Source organism: Camellia sinensis, chromosome 11, assembly GCF_055761805.1.
Source record: "Camellia sinensis isolate YWXY chromosome 11, ASM5576180v1, whole genome shotgun sequence".
In the NCBI taxonomy this organism is placed as follows: Eukaryota; Viridiplantae; Streptophyta; class Magnoliopsida; order Ericales; family Theaceae; genus Camellia; species Camellia sinensis.
In genome coordinates, this window is record NC_138971.1 from 80872562 (window position 1) to 80890081 (window position 17520).

The window sequence follows — 17520 nt, forward strand, 5'->3', positions numbered from 1 at the left end:
ACAAAAGAGAGAAGGTTGGAGAAGAACCGAGAGAGTTAGAGAAAAACTTTCATCTTGAGTGGTAGAGGAGAAAGTTAGAGAAACGAAAGCGAATTAGGATGAAAATTAAAGTGAATTCAAATTCATCCTGTTGAAGTTAAGAATTGAACACTTAGATGATTTAGAAAACTTTAAATGAGACGCTTAAGTCGCACCAATGTCGTTATGGTACAATTACTAAGTAAAATCTCTCTCTTGGAGGCCAAGCATGTATTAGTTCGAGTTAAACTTGGCCACTTACGCTAAAGAAATTGTTTGTTGCGTAAGCTAATTAGTTCCTAGAAAATAAAAACAAAAATGGAGAAGGATGGAAAAAACAGACTGTGTTGGAGGGAAACATTTTTCCTGGGAACTGGAAGAGAAAGTTTGAGGAAATAAAGGAAAATAGGATAAAAATTACAGGGAATTCAAAGTCAACCTTTTGGACATGAGAATTGAACACTTAGGTGATTTAGAAAATGTTATATAAGTTGCTTAAGTAAAAGTAATATCATGAAGCTACAATTACTCCGTATATTCTCTTTCTTGGAGGCTAAAAAATGTTAGTTTGAGTGAAACTTGGCCACTTAAGCTATTGAAACGAATAGTTGCCTAAGCTAATTAGTTCCTACAACAAAAGAAAGAAGGTTGAAGAAGGACATAGAGAGTTAGAGAGAAACTTTCGTCTTTAGTGGTAGAAGAGAAAGTTAGAAAAAAGAACGACAATTAGGACAAAAATGAAAGGGAATTCAAATTCATCCTCTTGGACTTTAGAATTGAACACTTAGGTGATTTAGAAAACATTAAAGGAGAAGCTTACGTTAAACTGATATGGTTATTGGACAATTACTAAGTAAAATCTCTTTTTTGGAGGATAAGCAAGATTAGTTTGGGTTAAAGTTGGCCACTTAAGCTAATGAAACTGTTCGTTGCCTAAGCTAATTAGTTCTTAGAAAAAAAAGAGACAAGGACGGAGAGAGTTACAGAGAAACTATCTTTCTAAGAACTAGAAGAGATAGTTAGAGAAAAGAAAGGTACATAGGATGAAACTTACAGAGAATTGAAATTCATCCTTTTGGAATTGAGAATTGAACACTTAGTTGATTTAGAAAACATGAAATGGGTGGCTTAGGTCAAACTAGTATCGTTAAGCTACTATTATTCCGTAAATTCTCTTTCTTGGAGGCTAAGAAAGATTAGTTTGAGTGAAACCTGGCCTCTTAAGCCAATGAAACTAATCGTTGCCTAAGCTAATTAGTTCCTACAAGAAGGGAGAGAAGGTTCTACAAGGACGGAGAGAGTTAGAGAAAATCTTTCTTCCTTGGTGGTGGAAGAGAAAGTTTGTCAAAAGAAAGGGAAATAGGATGAAAATTAATGTGAATTCAAATTCAACTTTTTGGACTTGAGAATTGAGCCCTTAGGTAATTTAGAAAACATTAAATGAGTTGCTTAAGTAAAAGTAATATCGTTAAGCTACCATTACTGCGCATATTCTTTTTCTTAGAGGCTAAGCTTGGCCACTTAAGAAAATGATACTAATAGTTGCCTATGCTAATTAGTTCCTAGAACAAAAGAGAGAAGGTTGGAGAAAGAGGGAGAGAGTTAAAGAAAAACTTTCATTCTGAGTGGTAGAAGAAAAGTTAGACAAACGAATATCGTTATGGTACATTTACTAAGTAAAATCTTTTTCTTGGAGGACAAGCAAGATTAGTTTAAGTTAAACTTGGCCATTTATGCAAATGAAATTGTTTGTTGCCTAAGCTAATAAGTTCCTAGAAGAAAAAAAGAGAAAATGATGAAAAATGACGAAGAGTGTTGGAGGGAAATTTTCTTCCTGGGAACCAGAAGAGAAAGTTAGAGGAAAGAAAGGAAAATAAGATGAAAATTATAGGGAATTCAAATTCAACCTTTTTGGACATGAGAATTGAACACTTAGTTGATTTAGAAAGCAATAAATAAGTTGCTTAAGTAATATTAATATCGTTAAGCTACAATTACTCCATATATTCTTTTTCTTGGAGGCTAAGAAAGAATAGTTTGAGTTAAACTTGTCCACTTAAGCTATTTAAATGAATAGTTGCCTAAGTTAATTAGTTCGTAAAACAAAAGAGAGAAGGTTTGTGAAGGACAGAGAGAGTTAGAGAGAAACTTTATTCTTGAGTGGTAGAAGAGAAACTTCGAAAAAAAAAAACCACAAATTAGGATGAAAATGAAAGGTAATTCAAATTCATCCTCCTGGACATGAAAATTGAACACTTTGGTCATTTAGAAACCTTTAAATGAGATGCTTAAGTTAAACTAATATGGTTGTTGTACAATTACTAAGTAAAATCTCTTTTTTAGAGGATAAGCAAGATTAGTTTGAATTAAAGGCCACTTAAACTAATGAAACTTTTCGTTGCCTAAGCTATTTAGTTCCTAAAAAAGAAGAGAGAAGGACGGAGTGAGTAAGAGAGAAACTATCTTCCTGAAAACTAGAAGACATAGTTAGAGAAATAATGGTAAATAGGATGAAACTTACTGGGAATTCCAATTCATCCTTTTGGAATTGAGAATTGAACACTTAGGTGATTTAGAAAACATGAAATAGGTTGCTTAGGTTAAAATAGTATTGTTATGGTATGATTATTCTATAACTTCTCTTTCTTGGAGGCTAAGAAAGATTAGTTTGAGTGAAACCTGGCCTCTTAAGCCAATGAAATTAACAGTTGCCTAAGCTAATTTGTTCCTACAATAAAGAAGAGGAGGTTCTAGAAGGACGGAGAGAGTTAGAGAAAATCTTTGTTCCTTGGTGGTGGAAGAGAAAGTTTGGAAAAAGAAAGGGAAATAGGATGAAAATTAATCGGAATTCAAATTCAACTTTTTGGACTTGAGAATTGAGCACTTGGGTAATTTAGAAAACATTAATTGAGTTGCTTAAGTAAAAGTAATATCGTTAAGCTACCATTACTCTGTATATTCACTTTCTTGGAGGCTAAAAAAGGTTAGTTTGAGTGAAACTTGGCCACTTAAGCTATTGAAACGAATAGTTGCCTAAGCTAATTAGTTCCTACAACAAAAGAAAGAAGGTTGCAGAAGGACGGAGAGAGTTAGAGAGAAACTTTCGTCTTTAGTGGTAGAAGAGAAAGTTAGAAAAAAGAACGGAAATTAGGACGAAAATGAAAGGGAATTCAAATTCATCCTCTTGGAATTTAGAATTGAACAATTAGGCGATTTAGAAAACTTTAAATGAGAAGCTTAAGTAAAACTAATATGGCTATTGGACAATTACTAAGTAAAATCTCCTTTTTGGAGGATAAGCTAGTTTAGTTTGAGTTAAAGTTGGCCACTTAAGCTAATGTAACCGTTCGTTGCCTAAGCTAATTAGTTCTTAGAAAAAAAAAAAAAGCCAAGGACAGATAGAGTTAGAGAGAAACTGCCTTCCCAAGAACTAGAAGAGATAGTTAGAGAAAAGAAAAGTACATAGGATGAAACTTACAGAGAATTGAAATTCATCCTTTTGGAATTGAGAATTGAACACTTAGGTGATTTAGAAAACATGAAATGGGTTGCTTAGGTTAAACTAGTATCGTTAAGCTACTATTATTCTGTAAATTCTCTTTCTTGGCGGCTAAGAAAGATTAGTTTGAGTGAAACTTGGCCTCTTAAGCCAATGAAACAAATAGTTGCCTAAGCTAATTAGTTCCTACAAGAAAGGAGAGAAGGTTCTCCAAGGACGGAGAGAATTAGAGAAAATCTTTCTTCCTTGGTGGTGGAAGAGAAAGTTTGGCAAAAGAAAGGGAAATAGGATGAAACTTAATGCGAATTCAAATTCAACTTTTTGGACTTGAGAATTGAGCTCTTAGGTAATTTAGAAAACATTAAATGAGTTGCTTAAGTAAAAGTAATATCGTTAAGCTACCATTACTGCGTATATTCTTTTTCTTAGAGGCTAAACTTGGCCACTTTAGCAAGTGATACCAATAGTTGCCTATGCTAATTAGTTCCTAGAACAAAAGAGAGAAGGTTGGAGAAAGAGGAAGAGAATTAAAGAAAAACTTTCATCCTGAGTGGTAGAAGAGAAAGTTAGACAAACGAATATCGTTATGGTACATTTACTAAGTAAAATCTTTTTCTTGGAGGCAAAGCAGGATTACTTTGAGTTAAACTTGGCCATTTACGCTAATAAAACTGTTTGTTGCCTAAGCTAATAAGTTCCTTGAAGAAAAAAAGGGAGAAGGATGAAAAATGACGAAGAGTGTTGGAGGGAAACTTTCTTCCTGGGAACCAGAAGAGAAAGTTAGAGGAAAGAAAGAAAAATAGGATGAAAATTGTAGGGAATTCAAATTCAACCTTTTTGGACATGAGAATTGAACAATTAGTTGATTTAGAAAGCAATAAATGAGTTGTTTAAGTAAAAGTAATATCGTTAAGTTACAATTACTCCATATATTCTTTTTCTTGGAGGTTAAGAAAGATTAGTTTGAGTTAAACTTGGCCACTTAAGCTATTTAAATGAATAGTTGCCTAAGCTAATTAGTTCGTAAAACAAAAGAGAGAAGGTTTGTGTGATATCCTTGTTCCGTAATATGTTAATTGGTCCTTAATATGAGTAGGATTATGTGTAAACATGATTTTGTGTGGCATTATGTGGGTTCGAATTTCTATCTGTTCACCGTAAGAATATCTGTTTGATTATCTCTTTGGAAATTAAATTGAAGGCCTATCGGCCATCGAAACCAAAATTGATTATGCCATTGTGATTGGCATAATTTTTAGAGCCTACAGTGAAATTTAATTGAAAACTGATTTGGATCGAATTAATTAGATTAAATTAATGAATTGAGTGCCCAATTGTTTTATAATAAAATAATGTATGAGTAGTGGGCCTTTATACACTCAATTTCCCTCCTTTACCTCATTTTGGCTGGTTTTTGGACTCAAAGAAAGAGAGAGGGTCGGCTAAGAGAGAGAGAGTGAAAGAAATTGAGAGTTTGATCATTGAAGCTTGATTTTGGAGGCCAACTTTAGAATTGACCATAGATTGGAGGAATTGAACCTCTAGGTAAGCATTGATTCTTGAATTCATGAGTTTAATGTGTAATCTTGTGTGTTCAAAGTTAATTAATTGTCAAGAGCATGTTTTGAGTTGGTTTTGTTGAATTGGAAGAATATATATGCATGCACGCATGTAATTGTTTGGAATTTGCATATTTGAGCCTGAACTACATGACTCATGTAGCAATTTGGTTGAAATCCATGTATTTGTCCACCTTTCCATCATATGGGATGAGAATGAAGGCTATGTGTCACATGCATGTACAATCCATGGGAGTAGAAGCTTTGAATGCATGAAATTGTTATATTGATAATGAGTTTGGTGGAAAATGAGCCATGCATGTGTTTGATTCATGAAATTGAGCTCCATGTTAATGTATTTTAGTATTGGTACCATGTTAGTACAAGTATATGTGAAATTGGAGCCATAATGTGCAAGAAAAGTGGTTGAAATGTCGAGTTTGAACTCAAGAGAGTGTTCTGGAAAACCCAGAATTTTTTACGTCCGCTCGAGCAGGGGAAGTGCCGCTCGAGCAGGGAATATGTGCTCCCAGTACTTTTTGCAGACTTGGTTTCTGTTTGAGCGGGATATTTCACGCTCGAGCGGGAAGCTTTTGAAGACAGGCCTTCCGCTCGAGCACCCTAATTCACGCTCGAGCGTATTTTTGATGCAACCAGTACTTTTGCAAGCCTTAAGGGTCCGCTCGAGCGGGGACCCTATTTTCTGAAGTTATGTTTTTGCATTCTGCGTTTCGTTTTCCATTCTCTTTCACTTGCAAGCACTCTTAGACATGTGTTAGACATTGTAAATGAGTTAAAGAGATAAGAATAAAGCCTAAAGAGGAAAATGTGAATTTAGAACGGATTGACTTGTTTGTGACCCTTTTGTGTTCATGGAATGTGTAGGGTCGAGCTCCAGGGCAAATCCGCAAACTGATCACTGTGAATAATATCTGAAATATGTTATTGTCTAATTGCTTACTTCTACGTAAGTTTTGTAAAGTTCATTAATGTTGAATGGTGGACAAACTTTGAAATGAAAGTCTGAAAGGCTTCAATGCCAGTTTGAAATGAAAGTCTAAAAGTCTTAAATGCCAGTTTGAAATGAAAGTCTGAAAGGCTTAAATGCCAGTTTGGAATGAAAGTCTGAAAGGCTTAAATACCAGTTTGATATGAAAGTTTGAAAAGGCCAAAGGCCAGTTTGACATGAATGAATTGGGCCCGAGGCCGTCTAATGCATAATGTTCTAATGTATTTACTTTATTTGATATTATTCATCGGGCTGTCGCTCACGCTCATTCATGTGTTTGTAGGTGAGCCAAGAGTGGTCCAGACCCAGCCCCAGTGAAGTCCGTATGGAACAACCGAGTTTTGGAAAGTCATCCTATGTGTCTCACGCATGAGACTCACCTTCGCCTTTTGCCATTTTGTTCTAACTTGTTATATTGTCGAAGTATTTGAATATGTCTGTATATAGTTTTTATGGGTTGACTTAGTTTTGGATGATCCTGTCTGTACAGAACTTTATGGTACTGTGTATCTATTGTGAGTTATTAATGTATATGTGTATGGTTTGTTTTAATGTGCCATGTAAGCACAGCTCTAAGGACAAAGTTTTAAATTGCTTCCGTTTTGGCCCCCATTAACTCTGTTAAAATACGTTGTTTTGGTTTGACGCCGTAGGTAATCTTATGATTACTGGCCGATTATATCCTTAACCCAAGGGGGCGGATTCGAGTCATGACAGAGTGGTATCAGAGCATGAGTTAATAACTCACACACTTGTCCGAAAGAGCAATAAGCGTCTAGAAAAGATCTAGGACGCATTCATGTGATAAGTCTGAATTTGAAAGCATTAAGTATATGCTTAAATGTTTCGATATGAACAACTATGTGTTATAAATTTATGATTTGCTTGCATTGCAAATTATTTGAATATGTATGCTCCCTGTTATATGCATACTTGTGTATCTTTCGTAGAAAGTATAATGCAAGTTTAATCAGATGGTTAGAACAAGAGGGGATAAGATAGAGGAATCTTCTACTGCCAGACTGGACAGAATGGAAAGACTGATATAGGAAATGGCAGAAACTTTGAGATAGCAACAGGAGTGGCAATAACAGTGGCAGCAACCACATCCGCCAGCTCCACCTCCGGCACCACCCGTGGCAGATAATCAGAATGATGACCAAATCATAGCTCTCACCAAAGAGTTCAAGAAAATGAAACCACCACAGTTCCATGGTGGATTAGATCCTTTGAAAGCTGAAGCTTGGGTCCTCAACATCGAAAAACTATTTGAAGTGTTCCTGTGTTCGGATACACAGAAAGTGCTTCTAGCCACCTTTATGCTAGAAGACGAAGCAAGAAGATGGTGGATGTTAATGCATAAGAGTTACAAAGATGCTAATTGGGCAAAATTTTTGGAAATTTTCTACGATAAATACTTTCCGCAATGTGTTCGCGATAGAAAAGTAGCAGAGTTCATGGAATTTAAGCAAGACAGTATGACTGTAGCCGAGTATGAGGCCAAATTCACTGAATTGGCCAGGTTTGCACCGCACGTGATTGATACAGACTATAAGAAGGCGAGGCATTTTAAAGGTGGGCTTCGAAGTGACATCCTTGAAAGAGTGAATGTCTTAAAGCTAGAAACCTACATTGGAGTGCTAGACAGGGCCATCATATCGGAGGCCAACATAGCTAGACAAGCCAAGCCAACAACAGAATGGAAAGGTAACAAAAGACAAGGCTTCTTTTCAAAGAAGAAGTTTCTGAAAAAGCAAAACACGGGCTCCTCAAATACCTCGAATTCTTCCCAAGACACATCTCCCATGTGCAATATTTGCAGCAAAAGGCACCGTGGAGTTTGTTACCATGTGTCAGGGGCCTGCTTCAAGTGTAGTAAGCAAGGGCACATGGCCCGAGATTGTAATCAAAATGGAGGAAAGAAGGCTGCTAGTTCCACTGCATCGATCCCGAAGCCAAGAAACACTTTGAGATCCGCTACCACCGGGGATACCGTGAGACAAGGGAGAGTTTTTGCGTTTGTTCCGGGCGATACACGGAATGCCAACGCAGTTGTCTCAGGTACTATTTCTATATGTAATCAGGATGCTTTTGTGTTAATTGACTCCGGATCCACACACTCTTTTGTGACATATGCATTCGCATCTAGATTGACTAGACCCTTAGAACCATTGCCATATCTGCTATGTATGTTTGCTTCATCTGGGGAATCTGTATTGTGTGAATCTATATACCAATTTTTTGAAATGCGTATCGAGGATGCTATCCTATGTATAGATTTGTTGCCCTTGAACTTTAGGCATTTTGATGTAATTTTGGGCATGGATTGGTTGACTAAGTATTGTGCCACCATTGATTGTGTGACAAAACAGGTCGTGTTTAAACCACCAAAATAGAAAGAAATTGTGTTTGTGGGAAATGGGGTAGTGCCTCCACCTTATATGATATCTGCAATGAAAGCATGTAAACTGATCAGGAAAGGGTGCCAAGGTTATTTGTGCTATATGTTGTCTGAACAATCTGTGAATGTTGAATTGAATGATATTCCTGTCGTTACAGAATTTCTGGATGTGTTTCCAAATAAATTACCAGGGGAATTGGTAGACAGGGAGATAGAGTTTACTATTGAAACTATGCCAGGCACCCAACCCATTTCTAAAACTCCCTACAGAATGGCTACAGTCGAAATGAAAGAATTGAAGGAGCAGTTGCAAGACCTGCTTGACAAGGGGTTTATCCAACCTAGCACTCCGCCTTGAGGTGCACCAGTGTTATTCGTGAAAAAGAAGGATGAAACTTTGCGTCTGTGCATCGATTACCGGGAATTGAACAAGGTAACAATAAAGAACAAATATCCCCTACCTCGTATTGATGACTTATTTGACCAGTTGCAGGGATCACAAGTGTTTTCCAAGATTGATTTGAGATCCGGGTATCATCAGTTGAAAGTAAAGGCAGAGGAAGTTGAGAAAACCGCTTTCAGAATGAGGTATGGTCATTTTGAATTTCTAGTTATGCCATTTGGAGTAACTAATGCCCCGGCAACATTTATGGACTTAATGAACAGAATTTTTAAAAGCTACCTTGACGAATTTGTTGTGGTCTTTATTGATGACATTTTCATATATTCTAAAGATAGGTTTGAACATGAATATCATTTGAGAACTGTCCTACAAATATTTAGGGAGAAGAAATTATTTGCTAAATTAAAGAAATGTGAGTTTTGGTTGGATGAAGTCATTTTCTTAGGGCAAGTGATCAACAAGGAAGAAATTTCAGTAGACCCGCAGAAAATCGAGGCAATTGTGAATTGGCCTACAGCGGCAAATGTGACGGAAGTCCGTAGTTTCATGGGCTTAGCAGGGTATTACAGGAGGTTTGTGAAAGATTTTTTTTAAAATAGTTGTACCTCTTACCCAACTGACTCGTAAGGGGCAACCTTTTGAGTGGAGCGATGAGAGAGAATCAGCCTTTCATGAATTGAAGACAAGATTGACCACTGCACCAATTTTGACACTACCTTCAAGTATGGAGAATTTTGTAATTTTCAGTGATGCGTCTTATAAAGGTTTGGGTTGTGTGTTAATGTAGAACGGAAAGGTTATTCCTTACGCCTCCCGACAGTTGAGGCCACACGAGAAGAATTATCCAACGCATGACCTAGAATTGGCCGCAGTAGTTTTTGCTTTGAAAATCTGGCGGCATTATTTGTATGGGGCAAAGTGTGATGTCTACACAGATCACAAGAGCCTGAAATACTTCTTTACGCAGAAAGAGCTGAATATGCAACAAAGGAGATGGCTTGAATTGATAAAAGGCTATGATCTTGAGGTTCAGTACCACCCCGCGAAAGCTAATACAGTTGCTGATGCCTTGAGCAGAAAGTCAACGGGGAGTATGGCTTATTTGCTTACTGAATAGAGAGAGATTTTGTAAGATTTTGAGAAATCTGAAATTGAAGTGGTGATGTCTGAACAGGGCGGGTTGATAGCCGCTATTACAGCCAAGCTGGCAATAATTGATGAAATCAAACAAAAACAGAAGGAGGATGCAGTCCTCAAGAAAGTAATTGATGAATTTGAAACGAGTCCAAAAGCAGAGTTTAGCATTGAGAATGAAGTGTTGAGATTTTGGAGCAGAATGTGTGTCCCAGATGTTCCGGAACTAAAGAAGAGGGTTTTAGATGAAGCCCACAAATCCATATTTGCTATGCATCCGGGCAACAATAAAATGTACCTGGATTTCAAACAGACCTATTGGTGGCATAAAATGAAGAAAGGGATTGCAGAATGTGTCCAAGTGCCTTCAGTGTCAGCAAGTCAAGGCTGAACATTAGAAACCAGGTGGTCTACTTCAACCTCTCCCTATTCCTGAATGGAAGTGGGAGCATGTGACTAAGGATTTCGTTGTTGGCCTACTTCGGACTTCTCGAGGTATGGATTCTATTTGGGTTGTAGTTGATAGACTGACTAAATCTGTACATTTTCTGCCTGTCAAGACTACATTTAATGCTTATAGATTCGCTACTATTTATGTTGATGAGATTGTCTGTTTACACGGGGTTCCGGTATCTATTGTGTCGGATAGAGATCCAAAATTTGTATCTAGATTGTGGAAGAGTTTGCAGGAAGCTATGGGAACGGAACTAAGGTTCAGTACTGCATTCCACCCACAGACAGACGGGCAATCAGAACGAACAATACAGACTTTGGAAGATATGCTTCGGATGTGTGCTTTGGATTTTCAAGGGAGTTGGGAAGATTATTTGCCACTTGCAGAATTTGCATACAATAACAGCTTCCACTCCAGCATCGGTATGGCACCACACGAGGCTTTGTATGGTAGGAGGTGTAGATCACCCATTTGTTGGACAGAAGTCGGGGATAGAGCTTTACTTGGGCCTGAAATTGTGCAAGACACTTCTGAGAAAATCAAAACTATTCAGCAAAGGCTCAAAACAGCTCAGGACTAACAAAAGAATTATGCAGATGTTCGAAGAAGACCTCTTGACTTTGAGGTTGGTGACCATGTGTTCATTCGTGTGTCCCCAATGAAAGGCCAAGTTAGGTTGGGAAAGAAGGGCAAGTTGTCGCCCCGTTACATTAGGCTGTTTCAGATTTTGGAAAGGCTTGGCCCAGTTGCCTATAGAGTTGCTTTACCACCAGGATTCGAACAAATCCATAACGTGTTTCATGTGTCGATGTTGAGGGGTTGCCTCCGAGACCCATTTCATGTGATTGATATCACCGGGTAGCTATTGATAAGAATATGGAATGCGCCGAATGGCCGGAACGAATTGTTGATCGACAAGTGAAACAATTGAGAAGCAAGTCCATCCTAATGGTGAAAGTCAAATGGAAGGAACATTATGGGATGGATGCTACATGCGAAAAAGAGGAGGAAATGCGACTATGCTATCCACATTTGTTTCCCGACGAAGGTAAATTAAGTTCGGAGGACCAAACTTCCTAAAGGGGGGAAGACTGTGATATCCTTGTTCCGTAATATGTTAATTGGTCCTTAATATGAGTAGGATTACGTGTTAACATGATTTTGTGTCCCATTATGTGGGTTCGAATTTCTATCTGTTCATCGTAGAAATATCTATTTGATTATCTGCTTTGGAAATTAAATTGAAGGCCTTATCGACCACCGAAACAAAAATTGATTACGCCATTGTGATTGGCATAATTTTTAGAGCCTACGGTGAAATTTAATTGAAAACTGATTTGGATCGAATTAATTAGATTAAATTAATGAATTAAGTGCCCAATTGTTTTATAATAAAATAATGTATGAGTGGTGGGCCTTTATACACTCAATTTCCCTCCTTTACCTCATTTTGGCTAGTTTTTGGACTCAAAGACGGAGAGAGGGTCGGCTAAGAGAGAGAGAGTGAAAGAAATTGAGAGTTTGATCATTGAAGCTTGATTTTGGAGGCCAACTCTAGAATTGACCATAGATTGGAGGAATTGAACCTCTAGGTAAGCATTGATTCTTGAATTCATGAGTTTAATGTGTAATCTTGTGTGTTCAAAGTTAATTAATTGTCAAGAGCATGTTTTGAGTTGGTTTTTTTGAATTGGAAGACTATACATGCATGCATGTATGTAATTGTTTGGAATTTGCATATTTGAGCTTGAACTACATGACTCATGTTGCAATTTGGTTGAAATCCATGTATTTGTCCACCTTTCCATCATATGGGATGAGAATGAAGGTTATGTGTCACATGCATGTACAATCCATGGGAGTAGAAGCTTTGAATGCATGAAATTGTTATATTGATAATGAGTTTGGTGGAAAATGAGCCATGCATGTGTTTGATTCATGAAATTGAGCTCTATGTTAATGTATTTTAGTATTGGTACCATGTTAGTACAAGTATATGTGAAATTGGAGCCATAATGTGCAAGAAAAGTGGTTGAAATGTCGAGTTTGAACTCAAGAGATTGTTCTGGAAAACCCAGAATTCTTTATGTCCGCTCGAGCGGGGGAAGTGCCGCTCGAGCGGGGAATTCGTGCTCCCAGTACTTTTTGCGGACTTGGTTTCTTCTTGAGCGGGATATTTCACGCTCGAGCGGGGAGCTTTTGTAGACAGGTCTTCCGCTCGAGCGCCCTAATTCACGCTCGAGCGTATTTTTGATGCAACCAGTACTTTTGCAGGCCTTAAGGGTCCGCTCGAGCGGGCAAGTCCACACTCGAGCGGGGACCCTATTTTCTGAAATTCGATTTTCGCATTCTGCGTTTCGTTTTTCGTTCCCTTTCACTTGCAAGCACTCTTAGGCATGTGTTAGACATTGTAAATGAGTTAAAGAGATAAGAATAAAGCCTAACGAGGAAAATGTGAATTTAGAACAAATTGAATTGTTAGTGACCCATTGCGTTCATGGAATGTGTAGGGTTGAGCTCCAAGGCAAATCCACAAACCGATCACTGTGAGTAATATCTGAAATACGTTATTGTCCAATTGCTTACTTCTACGTAAGTTTTGTAAAGTTCATTAATGTTGAATGGTGGACAAAGTTTGAAATGAAAGTTTGAAAGGCTTAAATGCCAGTTTGAAACGAAAGTCTGAAAGGCTTACGTGCCAGTTTGAAATGAAAGTCTGAAAGGCTTAAATGCCAGTTTGAAACTAAAGTCTTAAAGGCTTAAATGCTAGTTTGGAATGAAAGTCTGAAAGGGTTAAATGCAAGTTTGATATGAAAGTTTGAAAAGGCCAAAGGCCAGTTTGACATGAATGAATTGGGCGGAGGCCGTCTGATGCATAATGTTCCAATGTATTTACTTTATTTGATATTATTCACCGGGCTTTCGCTCACGCTTATTCATGTGTTTGTATGTGAGCTAAGAGAGGTCCAGACCCAGCCCCAGTGAAGTCCGTATGGAACAACCGAGTTTTGGAAAGTCATCCTATGTGTCTCACGCATGAGACTCACCTTCGCCTTTTGCCATTTTGTTCTAACTTGTTATGTTGGCGAAGTATTTGAATATGTCTGTATATAGTTTTCGTGGGTTGACTTAGTTTTGGATGATCCTGTCTGTACAGAACTTTATGGTATGGTGTATCTATTGTGAGTTATTAATGTATATGTGTATGGTTTGTTTTAATGTGCCATGTAAGCACAGCTCTAAGGACAAAGTTTTAAATTGCTTTCGTTTGGCCCCCATTAACTCTGTTAAAATACTTTGTTTTGGTTTGACGACGTAGGTAATCTTATGATTACTGGCCGGTTATGTCCTTAACCCACGGGGGCGGGTTCGAGCCATGACAGTTTGAGAAGGACAGAGAGAGTTAGAGAGAAACTTTCTTCTTCAGTGGTAGAAGAGAAAGTTTGAAAAAAAAACGTAAATTAGGATGAAAATGAAAGGTAATTCAAATTCATCCTCCTGGACTTGAAAATTGAACTCCTAGGTGATTTAGAAACCTTTAAATGAGATGCTTAAGTTAAACTAATTTGGTTATTGTACAATTACTAAGTAAAATCTCTTTTTTGGAGGATAAGCAAGATTAGTTTGAATTAAAAGCCACTTAAACTAATGAAACTTTTCATTGCCTAAGCAACCTTTTGGACATGAGAACTGAAATGCAAATGCAACCTTTTGGACATGAGAACTGAAATCTTAGGTGATTTGGAAAACATTAAATAAGTTTCTTAAGTAAAAGTAAAATCGTTAAGCTACAATTACTCCATATATTCTCTTTCTTGGAGGCTAAGAAAGATTAGTTTGAGTTAAACGTTGCCACTTAAGCTACTGAAACGAATTGTTGCTTCAGCTAATTGGTTCCTAGAACAAAAGAGAGAAGGTTGAAGAAGGACGGAGAGAGTTAGAGAGAAACTTTCTTCTTGAGTGGTAAAGTTAGAAAAAAGAACGGAAATTACGATGAAAATGAAAGGAAATTCAAATTCATCCTCTTGGACTTGAGAATTGAACATTTAGGTGATTTAGAAAACTTTAAATGAGATGCTTCAGTTAAACTAATATGGTTATTGTACAATTATTAAACAAAATCTCTTTTTTAGAGGATAAGCAAGATTAGTTTTTGTTAAACTTGGTCGTTGAAGCTAATGAAACTGCTCGTTGGCTAAGCTAATTAGTTCCATGAAAAAAATGGAGAAGGACTGAGAGAGTTAGAGAGAAAAGCTCTTCCTAGGAACTAGAAGAGATAGTTTGAGAATAGAAAGGGAAAGAGGATGAAACTTATAGGAAATTCAAATTCACCCTTTTGGAATTGAGAATTGAACACTCAAGTGATTTAGAAAACATGAAATGGGTTGCTTAGGTTTAGCTAGTATCGTTAAGCTATTATTCTGTAAATTCTATTTCTAACAGTTGCCTAAGCTAATTAGTTCCTACAATAAAGGAGAGAAGGTTCTACAAGGACAGAGAGAGTTAGAGAAAATATTTCTTCCTTGGTGGTGGAAGAGAATATTTGGCAAAAGAAAGGGAAATTGGATGAAAATTAATGCGAATTCAAATTCAACTTTTTCGACTTCAGAATTGAGCACTTAGGTAATTTAGAAAACTTTAAATGTGTTGCTTAAGTAAAAGTAATGTCGTTAAGCTCATATCGTTATGGTATAATTACTAAGTAAAATCTCTATCTTGGAGCCTAAGCAAGATTAGTTTGAGTTAAACTTGGTCACTGACGCTAATGAAACTCTTTGTTGCCTAAGCTAATTAGTTCCTAGAAGAAAAAAAAAAAGGGAGAAGGGTGGAAAAGGATGGAGAGTGTTAGAGGGAAACTTTCGTCCTGGGAACTAGAATAGAAAGTTAGAGAAAAGAAAGGAAAATAGGATGAAAATTATAGGGAATTCAAATTCAACCGTTTGGACATGGGAATTGAACACTTAGGTGATTTAGAAAATATCAAATGAGTTGCTTAAGTAAAAGTAATATCAGTAAGCTACAATTACTCCATATATTCTCTTTCTTGGAGGTTAAGAAAGATTAATTTGAGTTAAACTTGGCCACTTATGCTATTGAAATGAATAGTTGCCTAAGCTAATTAGTTTCTAGAACAAAGGAGAGAAGGTTGGAGAAGGACGAAGAGAGCTAGAGAGAAACTTTCTTCTCGAGTTGTAGAGGAGAAAGTTAGAAAAAAGAACGGAAATTAGGATGAAAATGAAAGGGAATTCAAATTCATCCTCTTGGACTTGAGAATTGTACACTTAGGTGTTTTAGAAAACTTTAAATGAGATGCTTATGTTAAACTAATATGGTTATTGTATAATTACTAAGTGAAATCTCCTTTTTGGAGGATAAGCAAAATTAGTTTGAGTTAAACTTAGCCACTTAAGCTGCTAACGAAACTGTTCGTTGCCTGAGCTAATTAGTTCCTAGAAAAAAGAGAGAAGGACGAAGAGAGTTAGAGAGAAATTGTCTTCCTGCGAACTAAGAGAGATAGCTAGAGAAAGGAAAGGTAAATAGGATGAAACTTACAGGGAATTCATATTCATCCTTTTGGAATTGAGAATTGAACACTTAGGTGATTTAGAAAACATGAAATGGGTTTCTTAGGTTAAACTAGTATCGTTCAGCTACGATTATTCCGTAAATTCTCTTTCATGGAGGTTAAGAAAGATTAGTTTGAGTGAGACCTGGCCTCTTAAGGCAATGAAACTAATAGTTGCCTAAGCTAATTCGTTCCTACAATAAATGAGAGAAAGTTCTACAAGGACGGAGAGAGTTAGAGAAAATCCTTGTTCCTTGGCAGTGGAAGAGAAAGTTTGGCAAAAGAAAGGGAAATAGGATGAAAATTAATGTGAATTCAAATTCAACTTTTGGGACTTGAGAATTGAGCACTTAGGTAATTTAAAAAACATTAAATGAGTTTCTTAAGTAAAAGTAATATCGTTTAACTACCATTACTCCGTATATTCTCTTTCTTGGAGGCTAGGAAAGATTAGTTTGAGCTAAACTAGGCCACTTAAGCAAATGATACTAATAGTTGCCTATGCTAATTTGTTCCTAGAACAAAATAGAGAGGGTTGGAGAAGGACGGAGAGAGTTAGAGAAGGACGGAGGGAAATTAGGATGAAAAGTAAATGGAATTCAAATTCATCCTATTCGATTTGAGAATTGAACACTTAGATGATTTAAAATTTTAAATGAAATGCTTAAGTTAAACTAATATCGTTATGGTACAATTACTAATTGAAATCTCTTTCTTGGAGGCTAAGCAAGATTCGTTTAAGTTAAACTCGGCCAGTTACGCTAAAGAAATTGTTTGTTGCCCAAGCTAATTAGTTCCTAGAAAAAAAAAAGGGGGGGAGAAGGATGGAAAAGGACAAAGAGTGTTGGAGGGAAACTTTCTTGCTGGGAACTAGAAGAGAAAGTTAGAGAAAAGAAAGGAAAATAGGATGAAAATTATAGGGAATTAAAGTTCAACCTTTTGGACATGGGAATTGAAACTTAGGTGATTTAGAAAACATTAAATGAGTATCTTAAGTAAAACTAATATCGTTACGCTACAATTACTTCTTATATTCTCTTTGTTGGAGGCTAAGAAAGATTAGTTTGAGTTAAACTTGGCCACTTAAGCTATTGAAACGAATAGTTGCCTAAGCTAATTAGTTCCCAGAACAAAAGAGGGAAGGTCGGAGAAGGACAGAGAGACTTAGAGAGAAACTTTCTTCCTAAGTGGTAGAAGAGAAAGTTAGAAAAAAGAACAGAAATTAGGGTGAAAATGAAAGGGAATTCAAATTCATCATCTTGGACTTGAGAATTGAACACTTTTGTGATTAAGAAAACTTTAAATGTGATGCTTAAGTTAAAACTAATATGGTTATTGTACAATTACTGAGTGAAATCTCTTTTTTGGAGGATAAGCAAGATTAGTTTGAGTTAAACTTGGCCACTTAAGCTAATGAAACTGTTCGTTGCCTAAGCTGATTTGTTTCGAGAAAAAAAGATAGAAGGACAGAGAGAGT